Source organism: Arachis stenosperma, chromosome 5, assembly GCF_014773155.1.
Source record: "Arachis stenosperma cultivar V10309 chromosome 5, arast.V10309.gnm1.PFL2, whole genome shotgun sequence".
Taxonomy (NCBI): Eukaryota; Viridiplantae; Streptophyta; class Magnoliopsida; order Fabales; family Fabaceae; genus Arachis; species Arachis stenosperma.
Genome location: NC_080381.1, coordinates 42,590,152 through 42,594,150, shown reverse-complemented (window position 1 = coordinate 42,594,150; position 3,999 = coordinate 42,590,152). Strand labels below are relative to the sequence as shown.

General features: G+C 34.9%; 1 non-coding gene across 1 annotated transcript; it reads right to left on the bottom strand.

The window, feature by feature from the left end:
- Positions 1-3,040: 3,040 nt before the first annotated feature.
- On the bottom strand, positions 3,041-3,147 carry LOC130983367 (small nucleolar RNA R71). The gene has a single exon (XR_009087363.1). It is a non-coding gene; the product is annotated as a small nucleolar RNA R71 (small nucleolar RNA).
- Between the last annotated feature and the right edge of the window lie 852 nt (positions 3,148-3,999).

The window sequence follows — 3,999 nt, the reverse complement described above, 5'->3', positions numbered from 1 at the left end:
TTGGGGGCTGGCCTCTCGGCCATGCCTGGACCTTTATCACTTATGTATTTTCAACGGTGGAGTTTCTACACACCATAAATTAAGGTGTGGAGCTCTGCTGTACCTCGAGAATTAATGCAATTACTATTGTTCTTCTATTCAATTCAAGCTTATTCTTATTCTAAGATATTCGTTGCACTTCACCCAGATGGATGTGATGATCCGTGACACTCATCATCATCCGTCCTTATGAACGCGTGCCTGATAACCACTCCTGTTCTACCTTAGATCGAGCGCGTATCTCTTAGCCTCCATTCCGAAAGATCGGAGTCTTCGTGGTATAAGCTAGAATTATTGGCGGCCATTCTTGAGAATCCAGAAAGTCTAAACCTTGTCTATGGTATTTCGCGTAGGATTCAGGGATCGAATGACTGTGACGAGCTTCAAACTCGCGATTGTTGGGCGTAGTGACAGACGCAAAAGAATCAATGGATTCTATTCCGACATGATCGAGAACCGACAGATGATTAGATGTGCTGTGACAGAGCATTTGGACCATTTTCACTAAGAGGATGGAAAGTAGTCATTGACAACAGTGACGCCCTACATACAGCTTGCCATGGAAAGGAGTAAGAATGATTGGATGAAAGCAGTAGGAAAGCAGAGATTCAAAAGGGATAAAGCATCTCCATACACTTATATGAAATTTCTACCAATGAATTACATAAGTATCTCTATCTTTATTTTATGTTTTATTTATATTTTAAATTATCAAACTCCATAACCATTTATTATCTGCCTAACTAAGATTTACAAGATGACCATAGCTTGCTTCATACCAACGATCTCCGTGGGATCGACCCTTACTCACGTAAGGTATTACTTGGACGACCCAGTGCACTTGCTGGTTAGTTGTGCGAAGTTATGACAAAGTGTGATTCACGTTTGAGAGCTCCAAGTCTATTGGCGCCATTGTTGATGATCACAATTTCGTGCACCAACTTTTTGGCGCCATTGCCGGGGATTGTTTGAGTTTGGACAACTGACGGTTCATCTTGTTGCTCAGATTAGGTAATTTTCTTTTCAAAAAGTTTTCAAAAATCTTTCAAAAAAAAATTTTCTCTGTTTTCATTTTTCCAAAAATTAATTTTCAAAAAGTCCAAAAAAAATATTTATTAAAAATCATAAAATCAAAAATATTCTTTGTGTTTCTTGTTTAAGTCTTGAGTTAATTTTTAAGTTTGGTGTCAATTGCATGTTTTTAAAAATTTATGCATTTTTCGAAAACTCATGCATGGTGTTCTTCATGATCTTCAAGTTGTTCTTGATAAGTCTTCTTGTTTGATCTTCATATTTTCTTGTTTTGTGTTTTTTGTTATTTTTCATATGCATTTTTGCATTCATAGTGTCTAAGCATTGAAAATTTCTAAGTTTGGCGTCTTGCATGTTTTTCTTTTCTTGAAAATTTTCAAAACTAAGTCTTGATGTTCATCTTGATCTTCAAAGTGTTCTTGGTGTTCATCTTGACATTCATAGTGTTCTTACATGCATCATGTGTTTTGATTCATAATTTTCATGTTGTGAGTCATTTTTGTGTTTTTCTCTCTCATCATTAAAAATTTAAAAATCAAAAAAATATATGTTCCTTATTGTACTCATAAATTTCGAAATCTTTAGGTTGACTTAGTCAAAAATTTTTAAAATAAGTTGTTTCTTGTTAGTCAAGTCAAGATTTCAATTTTAAAAAAAAAATCTTATCTTTTCAAAATCTTTTTCAAAATCAAATCTTTTTCATTTTTCTTTTATGATTTTCGAAAATAATTTTTTTAAAAATTGATTTTCAAAATCTTTTTCTTAATTTTATTTCAAAATTTCGAAAACTTTACTAACAATTAATGTGATTGATTCAAAAATTTGAAGTTTGTTACTTTCTTGTTAAGAAAGGTTCAATCTTTAAATTTTAGGATCATATCTTTTAGTTTCTTGTTAGTCAAGTAATCAATTTTAATTTTAAAAATCAAATCTTTTTAATTTCCTTTTCATATCTTTTTCAATAATATCTTTTTCAAAATCTTTTTCAAAATCTTTTTCAACTAACTAATTGACTTTTTGTTTGTTTGTTTCTTATCTTTTTCAAAACCATCTAAATACTTTTCTCTCTCTAATTTTCGAAAATCACCTCACTCCTTTTCAAAATCTTTATAATTAACTAATTGTTTCAAATTTTAATTTTTATTCCTTTTCTTAATTTTCGAATTTTAACTTTAATTTAAAATAAAAACAAAAATATTTTCCTTTTCTTCTTAATTATTTTCGAAAACTCCTCTCTCTCATCTTCTTCTATTTATTTATTTATCTGCTAACACTTCTCTTCATCTCAAAAATTCGAACCCTCTTCTCTCTTCTGTGTTCGAATTTTTCTTCTCTTTCCTCTATTCTTTTCTTCTTCTACTCACATAAAGGAATCTCTATACTGTGACATAGAGGATTCCTCTTCTTTCTTTATTTTCTTCTCTTTCATATGAGCAGGAACAAGGAAAAAGGCATTCTTGTTGAAGTTGATCCTGAACCAAAAAGGACCTTGAAGAGGAAGCTAAGAGCAGCTAAAGCACAGTACTCTGAAGAGGACCCAACTAAAATTTTTGAACAGGAAAAGGAGATGGCAGCCGAAAATAATAACAACAATAATGCAAGGAAGATGCTTGGTGACTTTACTGCACCAAATTCCAACTTACATGGAAGAAGCATCTCAATCCCTGCCATTGGAGCAAACAACTTTGAGCTAAAGCCTCAATTAGTTTCTCTGATGCAACAGAATTGCAAGTTTCATGGACTTCCATCAGAAGATCCTTTTTAGTTCTTAACTGAATTATTGCAGATCTGTGATACTGTTAAGACCAATGGGGTTGATCCCAAGGTCTACAGGCTTATGCTTTTCCCTTTTGCTATAAGAGACAGAGCTAGAGTATAGTTGGACTCTCAACCTAAAGATAGCTTGAACTCTTGGGATAAGCTGGTCATGGCCTTCTTGGCTAAGTTCTTTCCTCCTCAAAAGCTGAGTAAGATTAGAGTGGATGTTCAAACCTTTAGACAGAAAGAAGGTGAATCCCTCTATGAAGCTTGGGAGAGATACAAGCAACTGACCAAAAAGTGTCCTTCTGACATGCTTTCAGAATGGACCATCCTGGATATATTCTATGATGGTCTGTCTAAATTGTCTAAGATGTCATTGGACCACTCTGCAGGTAGATCCATTCACCTAAAGAAAATGCCTGCAGAAGTCAGGAACTCATTGACATGGTTACAAATAACCAATTCATGTACACCTCTAAGAGGAATCCTGTGAGTAATGGGACGCCTCAGAAGAGGGGAGTCCTTTAAATTGATGCTCTGAATGCCATATTGGCTCAGAACAAAATGTTGACTCAGCAAGTCAACATGATTTCTCAGAGTCTGAATGGATGGCAAAATGCATCCAACAGTACTAAAGAGGCATCTTCTGAAGAAGAAGCTTATGATCCTGAGAACCCTGCAATGGCAGAGGTGAATTACATGGGTGAACCTTACGGGAACACCTATAATTCCTCATGGAGAAATCATCCAAATTTCTCATGGAAGGATCAATAAAAGCCTCAACAAGGCTTTAATAATGGTGGAAGAAACAGGCTCGGCAATAGCAAGCCTTTTCCATCGTCTTCTCAGCAACAGACAGAGAATTCTGAGCAGAGCCCCTCTAGCTTAGCAAACATAGTCTCTGATCTATCTAAGGCCACTTTAAGTTTCATGAGTGAAACAAGGTCATCGATTAGAAATTTGGAGGCACAAGTGGGTCAGCTGAGTAAGAAAATCACTGAAACTCCTCCTAGTACTCTCCCAAGCAATACAGAAGAGAATCCAAAAAGAAAGTGCAAGGCCATTGACATAATCACAATGGCCAAATCCAAAGAGGAAGAGAAGGACATGAATCCCAGTGAGGAAGACCTCCTGGGATGTCCTTTAAACAAAAAGGAGTTTTAAACT